Source organism: Triturus cristatus, chromosome 8 (assembly GCF_964204655.1).
Source record: "Triturus cristatus chromosome 8, aTriCri1.1, whole genome shotgun sequence".
Classification (NCBI taxonomy): Eukaryota; Metazoa; Chordata; class Amphibia; order Caudata; family Salamandridae; genus Triturus; species Triturus cristatus.
The window spans coordinates 1,467,980,518-1,468,007,070 of record NC_140591.1 but is presented as its reverse complement, the minus strand read 5'-3'; the positions used below and the strand labels follow the sequence as shown (position 1 = coordinate 1,468,007,070).

Genomic DNA, 26,553 nt, shown 5'->3' with positions numbered 1-26,553 from the left:
CTGCCCTCTGTTCTGCTTCCCATGTTTGCGACCGTCCTTGTACAATACAAAGTGACGTGTGTGTGCTGTGTAGTTCTGAGTCTCAATTACTCCTTCCCATAACTTCTTGATTTCTGCCATCCCGCCTAACTTTATAGGCCCACTCACTAGGCCGTTCTCTGGTCTGTGCCTCATATTTGAGATGATCCTGCTACAATAAAATGTTTCTCTCTGTAGAGCTTCATCTATTCTTTGAGGTAAGTCAGCTCTATATCAAACTTCCAAAATAAACGGGAAACATTTAAAAACGACAGAATGGTCATTTTTAGAATCTCTGATTCTTCTCTCTTTATCTAAAAAAATTCATGATCTTATTAAACACCGAAGCAGCAAAGTCTTTCTATTCCATTCTTAATTGTAAACAAGAAATAGGATGCAGGCACAATCGGGGGCGAGGGGGGGGGGGATTATTTGGAATCTTGGAATCTTTATTTAAACATGCTCCCCCACACAAAGAATGCAACATATCAAAGAAGATGACATCATATAAAATGGGTTATTCGTGACAAAAAGAATCTATTAATCCCAATTGTAATAACGGTTTGGTTTTAGTGTGAGGTGTGTTACACACAGCTCCTGGTTCGATTTAGCCGACCCCTCTCTGGTGAAAACACCACTTCTTCGCCTTTGCAAAGAGCTTTAGCTACAAAGGATGACTCGCTGCCACCAGGGACACTTTGTTGCGCTCTAGTGAATCCTTCCCTAAACTGTTTTAATTTCGAACTTTAGTACAATCGTTTCAATAGACTACAAATACCAGGATGCATTAGGCGGTTGTATGAAATCCCAGGACTGGATTGTGGTGGCATTGATGACTTGGGGTTATCTGGTAACCTACTGTATTTGCTTTTTAATGCCGGTCTTCTTAAGCTCTCTGGCTTTCATTTTACTGATACTCGCAAGACCACAGGAGTCCAGAGGTGGTCTAGTGACCTCCACTGTGGGACCTGAACTCTGGAAGTCCATGCCTATTCTCCTCTGTCTCTAGAGTGCAGAGAACAATCAGAAAAGCTGTATTTTATGTAATTAAAACTGTTACCTGTAGTTGGTACCTTAAGTCAAGGGGTTAATATGCCCAACACAAGATTGGCGGGTTTTAGTTTCATGTACCTGCAAGGATGACTCAGCTTTTCACCCTTCCGTGTGTCAGCGAAAAATATATGGTTGCAAACGCTATATTTTCTCAGGGGGGATTGATGCCCACAGGAAATGCGCACAGTGCCATTCTAATGGCAGATTGAGCTACATAGAAGTGCTAATTAACAATGAAAATGCAAAAATAATTGCAAATGTAAATTACTAAAGAGTTTTTATTTATATAAAATGTCAAAATCTTCAACAATACATGACCAGGTTGACAACACATGCACCTGTACTGTGCAGACAACTGTGGCATCTTTCCTTTTCCTTTGATTTACTCCCTGACCCTGAGTTTTCCCCACTGGACTCCACATCTGTATGCCCACAGGAGGTGTTCCATGTGTAGTATGCTAATGTAATAATATTATAAATAATAAAAACAATGGTGCACATTGTTATTAGTATTATTTGCAGGTTAAGTTTTATTGTTTCAGTTAATTAAAACCACAACAATTTTACAGAAATAATCATGGTAAATTACAATGTATTAATATCGTTTAAAAGTTAGTCTAAAAGAGAGAACCTTCGTCAGGTCGTAGGTTAAAAATTAACTCGATAAAAACTTATTGTCAGGTTTGATAGGTGCTTGGAACCAGCTAGAAAATCCAGTTCACCCGGTGCTTGTGCCAAAAAGCAAGCATTAGAAATTGTGGCTGCGACCCTTAGTATTAGAAATGACAATATTACTTTAACTCATAAAAGTGTGTGGTATTTTCAAAATAATAATGGTTAATACATCGAAACTTGTGCTACTAATAATACTACATATACTACCCATAATAGTAATTTTTTATAAATATAATTAAAACCACTGGTAGAAATATATCAGGTACTCCTGGCCGCCTGTTTTCTGATGCGACCAGACACCGAGGGGCAGAAACAGATCCTTTATTCCTGACCTGATCTGCAGCGGTGGCCGCCATCAATCACTGAAGCATCGCGAGATCGAACGGAGCTGGCTCGCGGCGACGGTCACAATGCTGCTGTCGCGCGAAGATTAAACGATAGTCAATCGGCGCCCATGTGGCCCAGTCACGTCCGATAGATAACCTTTGCAGATATGCTTCCAGGCTCGGCAGGCTCGGCGAGGTTGGCTCCTCTGCGTGGCGCCGAGCTGTCAGAACCATTACCGTCCGCGCTCCGATGAACGGCCTTTTCAGGGCCCTCGGTGTGCACCGCCTTCCACGCAGCTGCAACGCGCTCTCTTTCACGCTGCCATTTCTCCACACAGTTGCAATGTGGATGACACACAGTTTGAAGTATGCACCAAGTGACACTTTAAAGACAGTGCCTAATTTGTAAAAAAAAAAAAAAAAAAAAAAGTCCCACAGGGCTCTAATCAGGAGGCCTCTGCACCTGGCACCCCCCATTGCCACTGCTGTCATTGCCAATGACAGTACCTATACAACTACTACTAACCACTGCAAGTGTGACAATTCAGCCTATTCCAGGCCTCCCTAGCTATAAAAATAGCTTGGACTGCAGGTAGCAGTTGTTTTTAATGCGTATTGACTTAATAAAAAATGGCTGTTCTGCTCATCTCTAATTCATACAGACAGCACCACCATGTGGCAGCTGTCATAAATGCCAGTGTCGACAAATAAGTGCCTATGCCAGCACCGGAAACCACTGGCTCAAATTTAGCACTGTTTAAAGACTGCCTTCTCTTCTGGTTGGTACAGCAAAGAGGCAGAATATGAAAATCGTACACACAAGGCTTTGAAAGTAATTAGAAAATTACATTAAAGAGGCTTAAGATAGAAGTAATATGACATTCCTTGTTTGTGGCTAGCCCCAGCATAAACGTTTAAGATGCGCCATCACCCACACGTAGCCGGGCTGAGCTGGCACTAGGAAACATATTTTGGGTAACTCATCCTATTATTGTTCAAACTACAATTTTGTATTTTGTTTATAGGGTAGGGGATTAAATTAATATAGAATAAAATATTCAATCAAAATACAAAATTTTGTCACAGACCCTCAATAGTTAACAAGTAGAGGCAGAAGCAATATGTTTGGCCTTTATATGATTAAGCATGCAACACAGAGTTGCACAAATTCTGTGAAGGTGTTAATGGTGGTGTTGGTAGTGGTGCCAGTAACGGTGGTGTTGGTAATGATGGTAGTAACTGTAGCGGTTCTGGTGGTGATGGTGGGGGTGGTGATGAGAAGGGTGGTTTTTGTAATTGTGGTAGTGTGCAGGTCCGCTTGTTACTGGTCAGCTGGAACTTCAGGAAAAAGGCCTTTGGAAGATTGTTGCGGCCCTGTAGCCACACACGAGGTTTGGCAACCGACCCTTAGAGTCACCTTAGTTCTGGGGACAAGAGTGAGAAGGTCCAGCCCTACAGGACTCCAAACAGGTTTCAAACAGCAAGACCAGCCTTCTTCTGTTCTTCCACAGGCCCAGCGTGTGTTCTAATGAGCTTTGAGTGAGGTGCCATTTTTGTAGGATTCACTAGCCAGGGGGTGGGGATGACGTTACTTCCTAACCAATGAAAAAAAGGTTCTCAGGAACAAAACTCTCCACTTATGCAGAACATCCTGTTTGCCTTTCTTCAAAATTCCCCAAACTGCACTATTCTAAGTAAACTTCAAGATGACTCAGCCGTTCTGCTCTTGGCGGTGTCTTGTGTGGCTGCGAGCATTGTGTTTACAGAAATGAACAGTTCCCTCCTTCTTGGCTATACCAAATTAGGTCTGAGACCAGCTTCCCTTACCATTCCCACCCCTAGGGAAGAGGGAATAAAAGGCCTTCATTTACACTTAATTATGAATGGAAAGGCCACACCATGGTCCCCTTCAAGTTAATGAAGTTCCTGAACCCTCCCTAGCTGCCCTTACGATATGTGTCACATACCTCACACCCAGATCTTCTTGCCAAAAGGCCTAAGTCATTGTTTCTTCTCTGGATGCAGCTTTCACACATTACTAAGGGGAAGCACTGACGGGTCAGTTGCTGGCAGACTAATGCCAAAGACCCCACTGCTGGTTCAAGAAGACTGACTGCAACATTTGAAACATCACTTTACCAAAAATATTGTTTAAAATCAGGCTTCATCACTGAACTGGACATTTAATAACATTTTTAAATAATATTTGAATTTTTTCTGTAGCTTGTCCAAAACCAAAGATAGCACAGTTATGATTTTATTCTGAACTTTAGTTTTTCTCACAGAACAGCTACAGCCCTTGACAGTGAAAATAGCTTTTAGGAATAGTCACTCTAAGTACATGTCAACACTAAATTCTTGAATGTACCGCTTTTAAATACTAGATACTCTTCCTTATGGGCGGCAAGGCCTACTTAGGGGTGGTGTATTTAATAGTTAAAAGTAGGGTTCTTTGTAGTCAAAAAGGGATATTTTGGCATGTCCACCTGCTGGTTTAAAAAACTGCAGTAATCAGGTCACACAGCTAGGCCTAAAGCCATGCCCTCATTGTCACTCTGAAGGATGGCACAATAAGGGGTGACATTTAACTTAACATGCCATTTGTGTCTTTTCCTGTAAGTAAACTATGGCCTTACTGTAAAGATAAAGATGTAAATTTGGAATTAGCCAGCTATACCATGGTTTAAGGGTCAGACACATACACTGGGGCCTGGACAGAAGTGACCAAGTGTGCAGAGTTAAAAAACAGCAATACCAATCGGCAAACAAATCGGAGCGACCTAACAACATGAGGCACTACCTCATTTTTAGGTCTCGCCGTACCCAGCGCATGCGCTGGTCTGGCGAGACTTATTGAGAGGGCTCCAAAAAGTGCTACCAGGCCAGCCTAGAGCTACAGTGCATGTGCGCGGGTGCGCGCGCTGCGCTTTACCGCGATTACTTTCACTTTTGCGGCTGCAAGGCCGCTTTGCATAGCCAATAGGTCTCGCTTTTGGGACCTTATAAGTATTTAGTTATGCAACTGTTGCATGGCTAAACACTTATAAGGTCCCAAAGGCGAGACCTATTGGCTATGCCAATGCTTGTTCTATTTACTAACACTAATACCATACTCCTTAATTCATTAAAATAAATAATTGCCTCTAAACATCTGTCTTCTAAATAAATGTATCTTAAATTACAGTAATTTAAATAGTTAGCAATAATAGTAACCCTAATTCTAAATTTTAATTGAAGTATATGTAATTAAATTGAGTAAACCTCACTGTTTGTATTGCAGTAAATATTATTTAATTTACTCTTACCCTTAGTTAAACTGTAGTACTTACCTTAATAGGTCTTCAGCAGTGATCCCAGTAGTTGATTCATCAATGAAGGCCATCATTGCAGAGACTTTAGTGCCATCAGTGTGGTGGAGGTATATCTCAAGGGCAACAGAAGGGCATTCTTCTCCTAAGAAAAGGCTGTTATTGCCTGGGTGTGTAAGATACAGGTATGATGGACGTGAAAGATGCTTACAGAATTAGAGTCTGATTCTGCTAAAGTAATACGATCATAGTGTAAAAGTAGACCGAGATGAAACAAAATCCTTTAGCAAGTACATTCTTATCTGCCATCAGTATCTGTTGAGCATGTATCTCCTTGCATATTTGAGATGAATGAGATAGATTGCAGTTGTGCACTGACATGGTGCATGGAATGCTGCTTGGACTGTGGAGTTACCTGGCAGCAAATAGAGGCTGCAGGACTCTCCAAAAAATATGAAAATGAAATTATTTGCTGTACTACGAGGAGTAGGGGAGCAATCAAAGGGCAGGTGAAGGACAAGCAAGTACAAGAGATAGGAGGCTGGTTTTAGAAGGGGGAAGTAGTACACAAGAGAGTGTAAAAAACACATGCATCATGGAGTGCTTAAGGATTTTTTTATCTACTTGGCAGTGCAACAAGCATTGGTAAAGCTGTTGCTGAGTTTGAATGTCCTTGAAAAGACAGAAGACAAGAAGGGTTTGGCAAAACAGGAACAGTTTGTTTAATTGTTTGCCGGGAGAACATTTACAGGCCCAAAAGTGTGAGGACTGTCTCAATTTATATTGGGTTTGTGCTCAGCTTTTATACAAAATTTCAACAAGCAATAAAAGATTCTGGCAAAGCATATATGGTGAGGAATGTTGGTTGCTACCTTAGAGTCATAAATTAATGGTCAAATGGTTACTACAGGTGGGTCTCAACTTTGCGTGGACACAGTATGGTCAGTGGTGAATGTGTCCAGATGTCCGGTATGGAGAGTTCATGTTCACTACATATGCTAGGTCCTGATTGGCTATATGTTCCTAACTCATGTGGCATCTGACTCTATGATGTTTTTAGAAGCACACACACCCCCTTCAGCCATGTGTGCTTCATTGGGGCAGTCTCCCCAGACCATTGTCATGTCGCTGCACCTATCTGTGGCATTGTTCAAGAGTTTCCTGCCCGAGTGTTTGCCTGCCATCTATGCACCCTACCACCTGTGACCTATCAATCAGTATTCCCATGCCTAGGTCGCAGGGCCTGCCTGTCTACATACTTGTGTGTCAAGGTAGATGTGGAGTTCAGAATGGGCGATTCTATCAATTGGGACGATAGTTCATTTTAATCAATAAATTCATCAACATCCATATTAACAAAGCCAATAGATCTCGCCTTCTTTACCTATTGGTTTTGCCTGTGCTTTTTGCCCACCAAAATAAAAAAATATATAAAAAGCATAATGATGTGGCCACTGGTGGCAAGTCATTCTGCTGGCAAGTGCATGAGTGAAGACATATGCATGTGTGAGCCATAATGCATGCCAATAAAATGATGTGGATGCCAGTAGAATCAGTACATTTAAAAAATGTGGGAGTTTTTGGCACTGACTTGCTTTTTGGTGGTGGAACAAGGGAAGAGTGGGCTGGGTTAAGCAATGGAGGAGCGTATAAGGGGAAGCAACAAGTAACCGGTAGGGTAAGCAACAGTGCGTGAGCGGGGTTGAGGGAGCAACGGAGGCGCATGGAAATGTTTTTTCGACTGTGGAGCAGCCTGGCAGCAAATGAAAGATGCAGGGCTCTCAAAAATAATGAAAATTAAATAATTAGATGTCCTGCGAGAAGGAGGTTAGCACTGGATGGTCCGGTGATGGGGACGCAACAGAGGGAGGGCACAGGTATTTAAAAGGCGATAATAGTAGATAGTTCCTAAAATGAGGGTAGTGGAAGGATACGAGTCACCCAATCAAAAGGGTGTTAAAGAGGCAATGCTCCAAGAAGAGAAAGGCAAGCCATCAAATAGGAAGCAAGAATATGAGAGTGACAATAAAGCCAGTCAATGGTAAGCAACTTTTCGGCTGCACAAGCAGTGTGCGTTTTTGGTGTGGTCCACCATAGCCTTTGGCCTACAGACAGTTAAAAGCTGTCTGGTAGGTGAGGTCTAAAAACTGACCTAAATCACTTTCTGCGCCTTCAAGTCTTTCCTAATGTTGATGCAAATGAAGTGGAAACATTTCACAATCCCTGGTGCACCTTATGCACTTTGGCCCCAGATGTCCTTATCTGCAAAGTTTCCACCCAACAACATCCCTCCACTTATCAAGCAATCAACGTACATTAGGACAACACTCAGACAATGCAGGACCGACATATGTTATATCTGTGTGACTTCCATAAGGCTGCCTTTAACAATGCCCTGTTGCATTGAGGTAGATACAGTCCTTGCATTTTTCATTTGCTTTTTCAATCTTTCAGTGATCTATATAGTAAAATACTGATCAATTCCCAATGAGGTACTCTCCTTAATCTCCTTTGCTTTAAACAGCACAGGTCCATTTCTCTGGGGTAACTTCCTGGTATTATGAGGTTTTGCTTTCATTAAAGCACTTCCAGTTTGCTGGTGCTGACTTGAGGCTGCAGAACAAATCAAAGACTCAAGCACCCTTGAGGCACACCTGCGATAAATTCTGTGATGCTTTGTGTGAGTGTTGCCCCAGTTTATGTCTATTCATCCCTGCCAGTCTAGTGCCAGCTGACAGCTTTCCACCTCTTTGAAAGAGAGAGAGCTTATCTTGGGCTCACAATATAGAGCTCTATTTCAGAGTAGACTTTAATGTCTTTGTCTGGATTTATGTGCAGCTTCACCCAGGCTCGGTTACAGCCCATTGCTCCAGTGTGCAACCTACAATAATTCTGTCTGGTTCGGGGTAATGAGATAATAACCATTTTCCTTGCTCAAGTGTCTTGTTCATTTTTAGCAAAACAATCATCAGCAAAGGACAACAAACTCCATTCAGCCAGATGCAAATGAGCCAAGGAGACACAGTCTGTATTTCTTAGCTGATAAATGCTCCACTGCCTTCTTTTTAAATGCAGCAGAGCGGCCGCAGGGTCACCAGACATGGCATTCTGCCTTCTGTTGGGGTAATGTTTGCAGTGCCAGTTCTGTACAGGATGCAGAGCTGCAACAGGGTCATCAAACACAACATTCTGCCTTGTGTTGGGGTGGTGTTACAGTGCCGGTTTTGCACCTGCAGCAATGCTGCATCAGGGTCAACAGACATGGCATTCTACCTTGTGTTGGGGGGATGGGTGCAGTGCCAGTTCTGCACCGGTTGCAATGCTGCAGCAGGGTTATCAGACATGGCATTCTGCCTTGTGTTGGGGGGATGGATGCAGTGCCAGTTCTGCACCTGCAGCGATGATGCTGCAGCAGGGTCATCAGACATGGCATTCTACCTTGTGTTGGGGAGATGGGTGCAGTGCCAGTTCTGCACCGGTTGCAATGCTGCAGCAGGGTTATCAGACATGGCATTCTGCCTTGTGTTGGGGGGATGGATGCAGTGCCAGTTCTGCACCTGCAGTGATGATGCTGCAGCAGGGTCATCAGACAAGGCATTCTGCCTTGTGTTGGGGGGATGGATGCAGTGCCTGTTCTGTACAGGCTGCAGAGCTGCAACAGGGTCATCAAATACGACATTCTGCCTTGTGTTGGGGTGGTGTTACAGTGCCGGTTTTGCACCTGCAGCAATGCTGCATCAGGGTCAATAGACATGGCATTCTACCTTGTGTTGGGGGGATGGGTGCAGTGCCAGTTCTGCACTGGAAGCAGTGCTGCAGAAGGGTCATCAGGCATGACATTCTGCCTTGTGTTGGGGTTGTGTTACAGTGCCAGTTGTGCACCTGTAACGATGATGCTGCAGCAGGGTCAACAGACATGGCATTCTGCCTTGTGTTGGGGGGATGGATGCAGTGCCTGTTCTGTACAGGCTGCAGAGCTGCAACAGGGTCATCATACACAACATTCTGCCTTGTGTTGGGGTGGTGTTACAGTGCCAGTTCTGCACCTGCAGCGATGATGCTGCAGCAGGGTCATCAGACATGGCATTCTGCCTTGTGTTGTGGGGATGGATGCAGTGCCTGTTCTGCACCGGTTGCAATGCTGCAGCAGGGTTATCAGACATGGCATTCTGCCTTGTGTTGGGGGGATGGATGCAGTGCCAGTTCTGCACTGGAAGCAGTGCTGCAGAGGGGTCAACAGACATGGCATTCTACCTTGTGTTGGGGTGGTGTTAGAGTGCCAGTTCTGCACCTGCAGCGATGATGCTGCAGCAGGGTCAGCAGACATGGCATTCTGCCTTGTGTTGTGGGGATGGATGCAGTGCCTGTTCTGCACCGGTTGCAATGCTGCAGCAGGGTTATCAGACATGGCATTCTGCCTTGTGTTGTGGGGATGGATGCAGTGCCTGTTCTGCACCAGTTGCAATGCTGCAGCAGGGTCAGCAGACATGGCATTCTGCCTTGTGTTGTGGGGATGGATGCAGTGCCTGTTCTGCACCGGTTGCAATGCTGCAGCAGGGTTATCAGACATGGCATTCTGCCTTGTGTTGGGGGGATGGATGCAGTGCCAGTTCTGCACTGGAAGCAGTGCTGCAGAGGGGTCAACAGACATGAAATTCTAACTTGTGTTGGAAGATGGGTGCAGTGCCAGTTCTACACTGGAAGCAGTGCTGCAGAAGGGTAATCAGGCATGGCATTCTGCTTTGTGTTGGGGGATGGGTGCAGTGCTAGTTCTGCACTGGACGCAGTGCTGCAGAAGAGTCAACAGACATGGCATTCTGCCTTGTGTTGAGAGGATGGGTGCAGTGCCAGTTCTGCACTGGATGCAGTGCTGCAGAAGGGTCAAAAGACATGGCCTTCTGCCTTGTTGGGTGGGATGGGTGCAGTGCCAGTTCTCCACTGGAAACAGTGCTGCAGAAGGGTCATCAGACATGGCATTCTGCCTTGTGTTGGGGTAATGGTTGCAGTGCCAGTTCTGCACTGGCAGTGATGCTGCAGCTGTGTCAGCAGAGATGGCATTCTGCCTTGTGTTGGGGTAATGTTTGCAGTGCCAGTTCTGCACCGGCTGCAGAGCTGCAGCGGGGTCATCATACACAACATTCTGGCTTGTGTTGGGGTGGTGATCAGTGCCAGTTTTGCAGCAGAGCTGCAGCTGCAGGGCCATCAGACATGGCATTCTGCCTTGTGTTGAGTGAGTGAGTTCTGCACCGACTGCAGTGCAGCTGCATGGTCAGCAGCCATGACATTATGGCTAGTGTTGGGATGAGTGCAGTGCTAGTTCTGCACTGGACGCAGTGCTGCAGAAGAGTCAACAGACATGGCATTCTGCCTTGTGTTGAGAGGATGGGTGCAGTGCCAGTTCTGCACTGGATGCAGTGCTGCAGAAGGGTCAAAAGACATGGCATTCTGCCTTGTTGGGTGGGATGGGTGCAGTGCCAGTTCTCCACTGGAAACAGTGCTGCAGAAGGGTCATCAGACATGGCATTCTGCCTTGCGTTGGGGTAATGGTTGCAGTGCCAGTTCTGCACTGGCAGTGATGCTGCAGCTGTGTCAGCAGAGATGGCATTCTGCCTTGTGTTGGGGTAATGTTTGCAGTGCCAGTTCTGCACCGGCTGCAGAGCTGCAGCGGGGTCATCATACACAACATTCTGGCTTGTGTTGGGGTGGTGATCAGTGCCAGTTTTGCAGCAGAGCTGCAGCTGCAGGGCCATCAGACATGGCATTCTGCCTTGTGTTGAGGGATGTTATAGTGAGTTCTGCACCGACTGCAGTGCAGCTGCATGGTCAGCAGCCATGACATTATGGCTAGTGTTGGGATGAGTGCAGTGCCAGTTCTGCACAGGAAGCAGTGCTGCAGCAGGGCCATCAGACGTGGCATTCTGCCTTGTGTTGGGGTGATGGCTGCAGTGTTGGTTCTGCACTGGAAGAAAGCAGTGCTGCAGAAGGGTCATCAGGCATGACATTCTGCCGTGTGTTGGGGGGATGGATGCAGTGCCTGTTCTGCACTGGAGGTAGTGCTGCAGAAGGGTCATTAGGCATTACATTCTGCCTTGTTTTGGAGTGGTGATCAGTGCCAGTTTTGCAGCAGAGCTGCAGCAGGGCCGTCAGACATGGCATTCTGCCTTGTGTTGAGGTGGTGATCAGTGCCAGTTCTGCACCGGCTGCAGTGCTGCAGCAGGGTCCTCAGACATGACGTTCTGCCTTGTGTTGGGGGATGGGTGCAGTGCCAGTTCTGCACTGGAAGCAGTGCTGCAGAAGAGTCAACAGACATGGCATTCTGCCTTGTGTTGGGAGGATGGGTGCAGTGCCAGTTCTGCACTGGATGCAGTGCTGCAGAAGGGTCAAAAGACATGGCATTCTGCCTTGTCGGGGATGGGTGCAGTGCCAGTTCTCCACTGGAAGCAGTGCTGAAGAAGGGTCATCAGACATGGCAGTCTGCCTTGTGTTGGGGTAATGGTTGCAGTGCCAGTTCTGCACTGGCAGCGATGCTGCAGCTGTGTCAGCAGAGATGGCATTCTGCCTTGTGTTGGTGTAATGTTTGCAGTGCCAGTTCTGCACCGGCTACAGAGCTGCAGCGGGGGTCATCATACACAACATTCTGACTTGTGTTGGGGTGGTGATCAGTGCCAGTTTTGCAGCAGAGCTGCAGGGCCATCAGCCATGGCATTCTGCCTTGTGTTGGGTGATGGTATAGTGAATTCTCCACCGACTGCAGTGCAGCTGCAGGGTCAGCAGACATGACATTATGGCTTGTGTTGGGGGGTTGGGTGCAGTACCAGTTCTGCACCGGCAGTGATGCTGCAGCAGGGTCAGCAGACATGGCATCTGCCTTGTGTTGGGGGGATGGGTGCAGTGCCTGTTCTGCATCGGCAGCAGTGCTACAGCAGGGTCAGTAGACATGACATTCTGCCTTGTGTTGGGGGAGGAGTGCAGTGCCAGTTCTGCACAGAAAGCAGTGCTGCAGCGGGGTCATCAGACATGACATTCTGCCTTGTGTTGGGGTGGTGATCAGTGACAGTTTTGCAGTAGAGCTGCAGCAGCAGGGCCATCAGACATGGCATTCTGCCTTGTGTTGGGGTGATGGCTGCAGTGTCGGTTCTGCACTGGAAGAAAGCAGTGCTGCAGAAGGGTCATCAGGCATGGCATTCTGCCTTGTGTTGGGGGGATGGGTGCAGTGCCTGTTTTGCACTGGAAGCAGTGCTGTAGAAGGGTCATCAGACATGACCCTTCTGCCGTGTGTTGGAGGGATGGGTGCAGTGCCTGTTCTGCACCGGCTGCAGTGCTACAGAAGGGTCATCAGGCATGACATTCTGCCTTGTGTTGGGGTGGTGATCAGTGACAGTTTTGCAGCAGAGCTGCAGTAGCGGGCCATCAGACATGGCATTCTGCCTTGTGTTGGGGTGGTGATCAGTGCCAGTTCTGCACCGGCTGCAGTGCTGCAGCAGGGATATCAGACATGGCATTCTGCGTTGTGTTAGGGGGATCATTGCAGTGCCTGTTCTGCACTGGCAGCAGTGCTGCAGCAGGGTCGGTAGACATGGCATTCTGCCTTGTGTTGGGGTGGTGATCAGTGTCAGTTCTGCACAGGAAGCAGTGCTGCAGCAGGGTCGGCAGGGATGACATTCTGCCTTTTGTTGGGGTGGTGATCAGTGCCAGTTCTGCACCGGCTGCAGTGCTGCAGCAGGGCCATCAGACATGGCATTCTGCCTTGTGTTAGGGGGATGGTTGCATTGCCTGTTTTGCCCTGGCTGCAGTGCAGCAGCAGGGTTAGCAGACATGGCATTCTGCCTTGTGTTAGGGGGATGGTTGCAGTGCCTGTTCTGCACTGGCTGCAGTGCTGCAGCAGGGTCAGCAAACATGGCATTCTGCCTAGTGTTGGGGTAATGTTTGCAGTGCCAGTTTTGCAGCAGAGCTGCAGCTGCAGGGCTATCAGACATGGCATTCTGCCTTGTGTTGGGCTGATGGCTGCAGTGTTGGTTCTGCACTGGAAGAAAGCAGTGCTGCAGAAGGGTTATCAGGCATGACATTCTGCCATGTGTTGGGGGGATGGATGCAGTGCCTGTTCTGCACTGGAGGTAGTGCTGCAGAAGGGTCATTAGGCATGACATTCTGCCTTGTGCAGTGCTACAGCAGGGTCCTCAGACATGGCATTCTGCCTTATGTTGGGGTGGTGGTGATCAGTGCCAGTTCTGCACCGGCTGCAGTGCTGCAGCATGGATATCAGACATGGCATTCTGCCTTGTGTTAGGGGGATTGTTGCAGTGCCTGTTCTGCACCGGCAGCAGTACTGCAGCAGGGTCAGTAGACATGGCATTCTGCCTTGTGTTGGGGTGGTGATCAGTGTCAGTTCTGCACAGGAAGTAATGCTGCAGCAGGGTCGGCAGGGATGACATTCTGCCTTATGTTGGGGTGGTGATCAGAGCCAGTTCTGCACCGGCTGTAGTGCTGCAGCAGGGCCATCAGACATGGCATTCTGCCTTGTGTTAGGGGGATGGTTGCAGTGCCTGTTTTGCCCTGGCTGCAGTGCAGCAGCAGGGTTAGCAGACATGGCATTCTGCCTTGTGTTAGGGGGATGGTTGCAGTGCCTGTTCTGCACTGGCTGCAGTGCTGCAGCAGGGTCAGCAGACATGGCATTCTGCCTTGTGTTAGGGGGATGGTTGCAGTGCCTGTTCTGCACTGGCTGCAGTGCAGCAGCAGGGTCAGCAGACATGGCCTTCTACCTTGTGTTAGGGGCATGGTTGCAGTGCCTGTTCTGCACTGGCTGCAGTGCAGCAGCAGGGTCAGCAGACATGGCCTTCTGCCTTGTATTAGGGGCATGGTTGCAGTGCCTGTTCTGCACCGGCTGCAGTGCAGCAGCAGGGTCAGCAGGCATGGCATTCTGCCTTGTGTTGGGGTGGTGATCAGTGTCAGTTCTGCACAGGAAGCAGTGCTGCAGCAGGGTCGGCAGGGATGACATTCTGCCTTTTGTTGGGGTGGTGATCAGTGCCAGTTCTGCACCGGCTGCAGTGCAGCAGCAGGGTCAGCAGACATGGCATTCTGCCTTGTGGCAGTGTGATGGTTGCAGTGCCTGTTCTGCACCGGCTGCAGTGCTGCAGCAGGATCAGTAGACATGGCATTTTGCCTCGTGTTACAGGGATGGTTGAAGTGCCTGTTCTGCACCGGCTGCAGTGCAGCAGCAGGGTCAGCAGACATGGCATTCTGCCTTGTGTTAGGGGGATGGTTGCAGTGCCTGTTCTGCACCAGCTGCAGTGCAGCAGCAGGGTCAGTAGACATGGCATTCTGCCTTGTGGTAGTGGGATGGTTGCAGTGCCTGTTCTGCACTGGCTGCAGTGCAGCAGGGTCAGCAGACATGGCATTTTGCCTTGTGTTAGGGGGATGGTTGCAGTGCCTGTTCTGCACCGGCTGCAGTGCTGCAGCAGGGTCAGCAGACATGGCATTCTGCCTTGTGTTGGGGGTATGGGTGCAGTGCCTGTTCTGCACCGGCTGCAGTGCTGCAGCAGGGCCATCAGACATGGCATTCTGCCTTGTGTTGGTGTGATGATAGTTACAGCTTTGCAGCAGAGCTGCAGTATGGTCCACAGCCATGACATTTTTCCTTGTGCTGGGGGGATGTCACAGTTACAGCTGTGCATCGGCTTCAGTCACATCCTGCAAGAGCAGGCGGTGGGGGAGGGGCAGACAGATCAATGAGCTGCTAGACGGCTCTCTGTGACCTGCACACTTGAACTTGCTGGATAAATTGTATAGATCTGTGAGGCTATATTCAAGCGGTGGGGGTGATCGGCTGCTGTCTGAAATAGCACTGCCTTCTATGCCACAAGGCAATAACAAAACGTTTGTAAATAAATAACCAAAGCTGTCAATCAGGCGAGCTGTCAAATCAAAACCTCTGCCTGCCTCCTGCCTCCTTCAGACCTGCTGACACAGTATGGCTGAATGATTTTGAAATGCAAAGTTATTTCCCTTGTGCGTGGAAGAGTCGACACAAAAATATTTGTTGTGCTCACTACGCCACGCCTGTCCATTGCCGCGTTTTCACTGTAAAAGGTACCAATTTCTGAAGAAAGAGAAATGGATCAATGCAGTAGACACATTATGATTTTAAACTAGTCGCTATTCCACATCACCTTATTAACTATATTTTAGATCTAGGGTGCAATAAAGAAGCATTTTCTTGCACAGCTCTAATGAGCACAATTGTATTGCGTGCCACGTGCATAGCTGCCTCATTTCTTGTGCAAATCCTAGAGCATGTGGACAGGGTGCAGATAAGTACAATGGGGCAGATTTACAAGCCCCTTGCGCCTCATTTATGCCGCCGTTGCGTCACTTTTGTGACGCAGTGGCGGCGCAAATCCTGCGACATGGTGCGGGGTACTTACAACGTGATGCATCTGGGAGATGCGTCACGTTGTAAAGCCCAGCGCCACATGTAGGCGTTCCTGCACGGGGGGGGGGCGTTCCGGCGCAGGAACGCATCCTAAAAGTGGCTGAGTGAAATCTACAAGATTTCAATCAGTCACTTTTAGACCCATGCTGCATCAAAACCCTGCACCTGCCTGAAGCAGGCGTAAGGATTGATGCAGCATTGACAAGATAGGGCCCCCCAGAGCATTGCTGGAGCTGCGTCGCGCTTGCGACGCAACTCCAGCAGTGCGCCACTTTTACGGCACAGATGCGTCACACATCTGTGCCGTTTTTGCCCCATGGTGCGCCGCATTGTAAATGCGGCGCATCCATGGTGGCGGAGCTGTGGCGCACAATAACTGGCGCATTCCTGCTAATATGCAGGGATGCGCCAGTTATTGTAAATATGCCCCAATATGCACAACCTCTGTCGTATGCAGCCTGTGGGGTTATGTGCATGATGTTTGCCCTATGGTCAGTTGCACATCCCAAATTCCACCTTCCACAGTTCTTCGTTTGCGGTCTTGTAGCCGTCTCAACACAGTGGTACTCCAGAGAGAGGCCAGCACACATGGCAGGGCTGAACCCTCTGCTTGATATCATTGTCCTTTCCTAAGTTTTGGAAAGCCTGCTGAGTTCACCTTGCTGCTTGACCTGCAGCCGGATACCTGCCCGCATAAGGAGGTGAGCTGAGTTTACCCGGTCGAGTGACCTTCTCTTCAGAAAGACAGCACATGGCCCAGCTCACTGGAAGGTCCATCGCGGGGGTAGGTCGAGTAATTGAGTTTGTCCAGGAGAATGGTGAGACTCTATAGTCCATGAGGGGCCCTGCAGCTCATCAATACACATCTCTATCTCAGTTCTGGAGGGCCTAACAGACATTCTGACTTAGCACTCTAGGAGGAGGCAGTGCTTAATTTCTAAAAAAAAAACATAAGTGCCAGGGCTCTTGTCAGGAGGCCACTGCAGCTTGCACCACACATTGCCCCTGTCATGCTGCCAATTACAGTAACAACACAACTACTAACCATCACTGTTGGAAAACGAGGCAGCATCTGTGAGGCCTGCCCAAATAACATGACTACATTTGTCCTTCACTGGGAACCCAATTGTAGCGCTTGACTCTCAGAGGGTAGCGTTGCAGAGCAGTCTGAGGCTTACTCAAGGGAGGTGGTGTGGGCTAGTAATCGCCATTTGCAGGTGTGCAAAAATAGCACTCAATAATTGATTGTCCAGTCTGTACTTTGCTTTATAAAAGTAAGAGTACATTTATTAAACACACACACTACTCAATACTATGCACCAATTTACAAATATACATAAGCTGTTGGAATTACTTTGTGACATTGCATAACATCTCCACCCCTCCTGCAGGGGTGGGGTCTTGTACCACCACTCCCATGTATGCACATCAACTTGCCCCCAATGCAGATAGTTGAACATAACCTAGAGCGAGGGCCCTGCGCACTGGCACCATCCCAGTGGCGACCCACCCCATTACCTCAACAAGCATTAAAAAGGGGTAAACCTGCCTTGGTGACACATGACCCTGACTGAGCATCTCCTACTGGCCATAAAGTATGCACCTCTATATCTTGAGGCCTAGCAGTCTGGGGTCTTCACCTAAGCGCAGCAGCAAGAATACATGTTTCCGCACACTTTAGAATGACAGTACTCATCACCTTGGTTGATCATTTGAATGCATTGCAATTACAGCCCCTAAAGGCATCACAGATGAAATCACAGGATTACACATATACAGCCAGACACCCTAGCAGGACTGTCTGGCAACATAACCCAACTTGGCTTATGACATCTCCTTACACATGTGACTTACAGTCCCTTCAAAAGAAGTACTCCTGGCAACTAAGCTTCTCTTGCATTGCGCCTCTTCACTTTAAATGGAATCACAGGTAAAAGCATGGGATTATGTAAATACAGCCAGACCCCCTAGCAGGAAGGTCCAGCAACATAAGTCCATGTAGCTTAACATCACCTTACACAGATACTTCACTTTACACATGTGACTTTCAGTCCACCTAAAAATAAATAACCACTAATAAATGCATTTCGGTGCAATTACACCACTTCACCTCCAGGGGATGCACTTCTCCACACATCCCCAACTCAGCCCTTCACTCCATGATGCACTTCTCCACACACCCTCAGCTGTAGAACAAAAGTTCCAGCCTAGAAGGTGTATAAATGCTAGCTGAGCCCTTGAGGAGTAGTTTCCTTTAGGTCTCCATGACACTGAGGGTGGGACTTTTCTTCGTGCTGCGCTTCTCCAGCAGCTCCCCCAGCACCTTTTCACAAGTTAGGGTGACCCCCCTCCTCTGGGGGCCACAAAGCACCAAAACGGCAGATTTCCAAATGCCTGGCGAGGCATTATGGGGCACTTCATGCTCCTCTTCACCAGCCCCAGCCACTGGGAACACTCTCCTCTGCCCTCGGGGTCTCTGAGAGGGTGGATTTAGAAGGGGCTGTCTTCACTGGCTCCCTGCGCCAGCCTTTCGCCTGGCTCTCCTTCTTCGTGCTGGGGGGGAAGACTGCGCTTCTCCAGCAGCTCCCCCTAACATCTTTTCACAAGTGAGGGTGACCCCCCTCCTCTGGGGGCCACAAAGCACCAAAACGGCAGATTTCCAAATGCCTGGCAAGGCATTATGGGGCGCTTCATGCTCCTCTTTACCAGCCCCAGCCACTGGGAACACTCTCCTCCGCCCTCGGGGTCTCTGAGAGGGTGGATTCAGCAGGGAGCTGTCTTCACTGGCTCCCTGCCCCAGCCTTTCGCCTGGCACTCCTCCTTGGCCTCTCTTCTCCCTGTGCAGAGCCCACTGCTGTTCTGGGCTCTTCTTCTGGTGCTGTTAGGGTCCTGGGGGCAGTCAGGGGGTCTCTCCTTCCGACTGCCCATTTCGCCAGGCTCCAGCACCTTCAGCCTCAGCAGACCACACCCCAGAGAGAGCTTCTCTTCCTGTGCAATCACTTTTTAGAAGTTGAGTAGGGGGCTGGCGGGAAGTCTCTGTTGGTCCTATTAAACAGCGACACATCACTTCCCTGCCCCTGCTCCCTCCTTCTTGTCCAGCCTCTGGGCTTGTTCAAAATGGCGTCGTCCAGGGTCTCTGGCCTCATGTCTCTGAAAAAGCCCCTTCCCCCCTCGCTGCCTTCCCTCCTTGGTGCAGTCTGGTGCCTGGCACCCAGTGACAGCTGCTAGTGGATGAGCCTGTAGCCCCTCCCATCTTCTCTTCATGGAGAGGAGGCCCTAGATTGTGGAAGAAAGGTTATCAATCCATCCAGCTGAGGTCAGTCCTCAGCCTGGGTCTTGTCCTGGCTGGCTCACAGAAATATGACAGTTCTAGATGACCCAAAAGCAGTACAAATATGACTTTGGACTCTGCAGAATACTTATTTTCACATCCGCTACAGTGGACTTTAGCGCGTGTCTGGAATCTGTAGGCCTAATGGAAGTTAATCTAGCCCATGGGCTCCACATTCCCATAGGGGAATAATGAAGTGAAAAAAAAGTAAGGCACACTGACTTTCCCTGGCAAGTTTCTTTCCAGTGTATAAAGCCTATTCAATGTCACCACCCAATACTGGATAAGTCCTGCCACACCATTCACTTTGTAGCTGCTCCTGGTCTGCGTACGCTAGGAATCTCCCCTGTGCAGCCCGTGCACGTGTGCACACGCATGTACACATGTGTCTACATGTAACCAGCCCGGTGTCCCATACTGCAGCTGCTGCGCAGTGGCCTGGTCAAGCTAGGAGGACACCAGTAAAATCCCCATGCAGTCTCTTACATCCTGAGTTCACTGTGGGTGAGTCCCAACTTATGAGGCTCCCTCACAGTAAAAGCTCAACAATTAGGTGCTCAAAAAGCGAAAAATCCGGGCGGCCCATAACAATCACACTCCTACAAGTGTGACAAATCAAACTATTTCAGGGCCCCAAAGCTATGAGAACGGCTTGGACAGCAGGCAATAACATTTTTAATGCATATTGAATTCATAGTTAACTGTTGTTGTGGATGTCTCTAAATTAGCCAGACAGCGCCACCTTGTGGCAGACTGTTGCAAGCGCCCCTGTTGACAATTAAGTGCCGGTGCGGAGCACCGGAAACCACTTGCTCAAATTAAGCACTAGGATGAGGTCAGAGTTTAGAAGATGGCAGGAGGCTGCCCGCAGTTTGAAGCTAATTGACTTATTAGTCTTATGCTTGTGGTGCTGGAAACATTGTTGGTTAAAATGAGACTTACTCTTTCCTCTGGTAAGGTGGGTAAATGTTCCCAAAGAAGAACAGATTTCGATAAATATTTGATAATAGGGAAACATGATTTAATCATTTAATTTTCATGTACATTACTTACTTGTAATTACAATTAAATGTGCTGCTAGTTCAGAATCTACTTGTTAAGTAATTTGATCTCATAATAAATTTAAGTCAAATAATGACGCTGTTACGGTAGGGCGCGGTAGCCTCTTAATTTGAATTGTATCCCCCTCAAGTGTGCATTGTTCCTCAAAAAAGGAGTTCTTTTGGAGATGTAGCATTCAAAACAGCTTTTTTTCTCTAAATGAGACAACCCTGTATGTTTAGATATATTCTATTTTTGTGTGCTTGCGATTGGTAAGTATTTCTTTTATTTGGTTCATTTCCTTATTAATTGATAAATGATGCTAAATTAGCTGTTGTGTACTAGAGGATAGGACGTAATCTCGATTTGAAATAAACATGTGAAATCATATTAATATCCCATAATGTGTGTATTCGTCTATTGCTATTAGTAGTTATTGAATATCTCCACCACTGAGCAGTTGGGTAAATATCAAAGAAGCCGCTGGTATTCTCTCTTTGCCTAAACAGATGCCAGTTGCTCTTTGTGAGAAGTTGGCCTGGCATATGCTGGTCACTAGTTATAGTGGCCACCTTGCACCAGTCCAATTCAACTCTTATTGATGATAGGTAAAGACAACCTTTTAAGAAAGCTATCCTAGTGGTAGCTGTGGAGAGCAGCCTTCAGGCTAAGTCTTGAAGGAGTGTTAAGCTTATTGTTTTACCATAGATAACCTCTTGAATAACCAAATGAAAGAGTAGTCCACACAGGTATATATATAAAATATATGTATTTATTCTAAACAGAATCCCACAAGTCTCTTTATGAGGCTAGAGGCAAAAGTACATTTCAAACAAGCATTGATAGATACAATAGTTAGCAATGGAATCAATGGGCCCCAGGGGGGGACCAAACCATATATTAAAAAAGTGGTATAAGAACCACGACAATTCTACAGACAATGCCTAGGGCATTTAGGATCGCTTGCCCCTTTAGAATCCACCCACAGTTATGAGGAAGGGGACCCACGGGAGACACGTGCAGTGCAAAGAGCTGCTATCGGGATCCCAATGTTAGTCTATGGAGAATGTCGCGGTTTGCTTTTTAAAGATTAAAGGCACTTCTAGCAGGAGTACAAAGTTAAGACTTTAGAATTAGGCCTTTGGAGAGCCCACCACCACGGGAGTACCGAAGTACCACTGTTACCTGCCCCAGGGAAGCCGGGTGCATAGGTCGATTATGGTGTCGGGTCGCGGGCTGATTTTCAATGGAAAATAAGGCAAATCTGCTGCTAGCCAAAAGCGTTGATGATGTCGTGAAGATCTAAGATGTAGAAGTTGAAGAGAAGAACCTGAAAGCAGAGGGGACAGAGTCTGGGTCACGGCACAGTGACCAGGGAGCTCGCAGGAAGGAGCTCTGCAGTGTCGGGCGCTTCAGGTGGAGAAGAGTGCAGCTTGGCTCTGCAGTCACGGGCTCCGGGAGGCTTCAAGGAAGGCCAGCTTCTGGAGAGCAACTGTCCCATGTCGGATGAGGGTCGCAGCAGTGTTAGTGTCCGGATTGGATCCACTAAGCCTTGGCCACCGCAACCCACGCGAGATGAACAAACCAGCTGCTGGTGCAGACCCACGAGGTCTGAGGGTGCTCTCCTTTAGAGAGAGCATAGAGCAGGCCTGGAGCAACCAGGGGCACTCTTAGTCATTGAGATTGTCCTCTGCCAGGGCCCACAAGTCGAGAGACAAGGGACCGCGGAAGGCAGCAAAATGGAGTGCGTAAAAGGGAGCCCACGGGCCACCGGAAGGGGCTAGGGCGCTGATCTTTGGCACGGATGCTGCTTGGTGCTTGGCTCAGTAATGGGCCAAAGCACAACTTCCCCACTGGTCAGGGTCATGTGCTATGCAAGAGGTGGCTGGTGCCCTGGGGTATGTGGGAATCTCGGCACCCACGCGGTCCACGGTGCTCAGCCTTGCTGTGCACACTCACTGGCCTCTGGGATGCTCAGGAAACCCACCTCAAGGTTGCTGGAAGTCGTTGAAGTTCGTTAGAGCAGCGAAGTCCCAACCGGGTCACTTGCAGTGTTTCAGGTGCCTGCCAAGCAGGGGGATAACTCCTTTATCCCAAAGGAGATTTCTTCAGTCAGCTGGGCAGCAGCTTGTCGAAGGTCAGTTCTTTGAAGTCCTGGATTAATCTGAGGCTCTGGGGCCACGTTATCCACCTTTATCCCCAAGATTAGGGGAGTGTCCAGAGTAGTGTCCACCAATGAGTGGTGAGGCGGGAAAGGGTGGCTACACCCTCTCCCCTTTGTGTTTTTCCCGCCTGGGCGAGGGGCAGGATGCCCCTGAACCGGTTCCAAGCGGTGTATGCAGAATTAGGTCTCTGCAGCTGCCTACATGCAACTCTGAAAGGACATTTGGTGCACCCACCCTGTTCCAATCCACATTATCCTGTCTGGGGAGATGCTAGCACCTCCCTGCCACAGGAGCCCTATTTTCCAGCTGGCGAGGCTGGGGTTTTCCCCAGCAACAGCCAGCCAGGGTCGTGTAGGTGGCGGGCAGTAGCCATTTTGTGATACTTGTGCACTTTTAAATTGGTGTCTAAATTCTACCGCTTTTCCCATATCGCCCCTCTAGCAGGGGGGAATCGTACCCTAATGCCCATGGCTGGACTGGGGGTATGATTCCTACATGTTTGACACCAAACACGATATGGTTCTGTGTAGCCATTCTCGAGTTATCGCGGTATCGTGATAGACTTATAATGCGGTTAAGAGTACATGGTATGGCTACACTACAAACAACCTAGTAACGATTTTACGAAGGTTGCAGAGAGCCCTACTCATGTAGGGGTCCCCCCTCACACATACCTCAGCACCCTGCCCTGTAGGATTAGCAAGGCCTGCTATAGGGCTGACCTATGAGAGTACATGTGTTGTAATGGGGTGGGATATAGGGTACCTATATCCCTGTAAGGGGTGCTAGCACCACCTTACCCAGACTACAGTAGTGGTCTGGTGGTGTCAGTTTGTATGGCTGTCCCAGGGTGGCACAATAAGTGCTGCAGCCCTGGTAGGCCTACTGGGGGACCCATGCCCTGGGTACCTAGGGTACCATCTACAAGGGACTGGTAGGGCATGCCCAGCATCCAATTAGGTTTGTACCTAGAGTACTCACATCAGTTTTAGGGAGAAAGCAGATAGGCTGGGGTCCTGGATAGCAGGATCCCAGCCAGACTAGTCAAAAACCACTCAAATACCAGGCAAAAAGTTGGGGGCAACCATTAGTCAGATTCCACTCTCCTACACTCTTGCACCTTTGTATGCCAGAGCCATCTTGCAATGAGGATAATGTTTGCTTCATCATTGTGCCATATACTAGCAGCTATATTAGGGGATGAACCTATTACACACTGGTAATCTTCATTACCTAAATTAGGGGTCCTCCTACTCCCGGTCCTAATAATATGAGGTCTTCTTTGCCTCCCACACAGGTGTGACACATTAAAAATGGACACTTCTTTTAACACAAATACACACTGTGTGGTTTTCGCTCCTCCTCCTGTTGTATTGCCAGGTTCAAAAATTGGAGATGCAAAAAGAGGGAAGGGGGCAAGGAAGTGGACTGGGATGAGGAGGACTCCTAATTGGGGGTAAAGAAGATTACTGGTAATAGTTCATTAATCCCTCTTAGTGTCCTCCTTGTCCCAGTCCCAATGATTTCTCAAGCTTAATAAAATTTGCACCAACAACCTCCCGAATATTTTTTTGTTGTCTAACAACGGTTTCTGTATTGCTGAAGAAATTGCCTTAGAGCTATAATGTTCATTAATGGAATCAGACCCATTGAGGCATATGTATAAGGAGTTAACGCCGCTGTAGCGTCAATTTTCTGACGTTACAGCAGCTTTTTTTATCGCCTTATATACAAGTTGCCGCTAACCACAGTTAGCAGCAGTTTTCCGGGGTAAACGTGAATTTTTAGGACTGCCACTTCTATTACAGGGACTTAACGAAAATGAAATGCAAGGTAGTGCAAAAACCGCCGGTAACCCCACTTTGCGATATTTACAAGAAATTCCTTGTATGGTGCAATACCAAAAAAATCTGCCTCTAACTCCAGTTACAGGTAGTTTTTTTCAGACCAGAAAATAGCTGGTCTTAAAAATGGTGCAAACGCTTGGGGCCTCATTTCAGAAGGTTTTGGTGCTGGACAGCGCTGCAAGGAATGTTGCTGCGCCGCCCTGCAACAAAACTAAAGGGCAGGAATGCACACCATCAATGAGATAGGGCACATTCCTGGGCCTAATTCATGAAAAGTGTTGCATAGCTGCGACAAAACAGCGTTGCAGCGCTTTTCATTACGCCCTTCATGCGACACGATGGATGCACTGTATTCACTATACAGCGCTCCATTTCGCAATTAATGACAGATACGTCTGAAATCCTGACGTAGCTGTTAACGCCAAAGTCACGTATTGCTGCAGTTGTGTCACGACGCAACTCCAGCAATCAATGGGGCCAGCTTATCACTGTGGCACTGTGTCAGCCTTACACCTGCCATTAGGCAGGCGTAAGGTACTGATGCAGTGGATTCCTACAATTGTTGCAGTGAAATCTGATGGATTTCACTGCGCCACTCCTATGAGACATTGTTGCGTGGTACCGCCTACCATGCATACATACCGGATGCAGGTATAATGTGGAACAGGGCTTCACAAGGTCATGCATATGCCTAGATGCGTCACTGCAAATACGGCACAATGTGGTGCAAAGAATCACGCTGCAAGTACGTCTAGGAAATGATGCACCGGCGGGGTGAAACAGTTATTAGGGGCACCCTGTCTTATTCCCCATATGTTGGGGCACAATGGCTGCTATGCTCCAACGCAGGCACTCTTGCCCCATAGTGCAAGGGTGACTGTGTTGCGGAGTTGATTGATGTTGTGGCTAAATCTCTTCTCGAGAGGTCTGCGAGTGGGGCCGGACTAGTGGAGGGCGGGAGTGAACCAGTTAGCCTTCTTGGAGTGTTGTTTGCCTGGCCTTTTCTTGAGGGGTGCCAGGGTGTAAGCGCAGTTGGAGATCCATTGGTGGAGGTTGCTCGCTGTGGTGTTGGCGTCTGTAAGCATTGGCGGAGTGGTGGTGCTGAGGGAGCTGACGGGAAGTTCTTCTGTGGCCTTGATCCAGCTGCGACGAGGGGGGGGGGCAATGATGGCGATCGTGTAAGGTGGGAATTGTTAAGGCGTGATGTAAACAATGATGGTTCTCACAGAAGAGTCCTGTGGTGCACCTGTAGTTGAAGTTCCCACTGGTGGAGAAGACGGGCTCAAGCATGTGTCAGGCTATGTGGGTTAGTGCGGTGACTAGCTGCTTGAGTCCGATGTTGGTAAGGTTCCCCAGAAGGGGGCTGGTGTTCTGGTCACTGGGGTTTTCTAGTTGGAACTTGAGGTCTCAGAGTAGGATGTAGTCAGTGGATGGGAGAGCCTGGGGTACGATGAGGTCCACAATGGCATCGGTGAATGGAGGTTCATGGCCCTGGGGCCTGTAGATGAGGGTGCTGCGAAGGGTAGTGTTGGGGTTGGTCCGGATCTGGAAGTGGAGGTGTTCCATGGTCACCGTTGGGTCATTAAAGTGTGTGGTCAGTCGGAGTGTGCTTTTTCAGACAATGGCAATGCCTCCTTCTGTCCGCTCAGGGTGCGCGGGGGGGTGAATTTGTAGCCGTGGTGGATGGTGATGGCAATGTCCGGTCCGGAGCAGAGGTTGGTCCAGGTTTCCATGAAGAAGGCAAAGTCTGAAGAGGTGGCGTCGAGGAGGTCCCAGATTTCTGTTGCATGTTTGTGGAGGGACTGCATGTTGAGGAGGATACAGTTGAGCCGGTCGGCTGCAGTGTTGGTTGGCTGGGCGGTAGTAGGAGCTGGTGTGCTGATGCAGCAGAAGGTGCGTTTGCAGTTTCAACAGGCACAGGGTGCAAGAAAATTCTACAGTGTTGCTAGATGGCAGGCGGTGTGGCGTCCAAGGTTGATGATGAGGAAGGTGCTGGCGTCGTATCAAGCGATGGAGTGTCTGAGAGGAAGGGTCCTTGGTGCTGGGCACTGTCCAGGGGTGGACGGACGCAGACTGGCTTGCTTTTGGCACACCAGTGGTATGCCGCTGCGCATGGCCGCACAGGGGTTGCCATTATGTAGTGCTGCGGAGGGGTGGGGAGCGGGGGTTGTAAATATATTTGTTTTAAATTCTTACCTCGAGAACGGGTCCCACGTCTTCTGGGCTCCTGCGCTCCTGAGTCTGCTTGCAGGAACAAGAAGCAGGCAACAGGCTCCCTCCTCAAAGCCAATGGCAATGCGGCGTTGTGATTGTTCTTGAGCGCCGTGACAAGGCGTTCAACCAGGGGCTGGAGGGGTGGG

General features: G+C 48.6%; 1 protein-coding gene across 1 annotated transcript in view; it reads left to right on the top strand.

The window, feature by feature from the left end:
* Positions 1-26,553, top strand: part of MOGAT2 (monoacylglycerol O-acyltransferase 2) — a 341,554-nt gene that overhangs the window by 8,868 nt on the left and 306,133 nt on the right. The window lies entirely within an intron of this gene.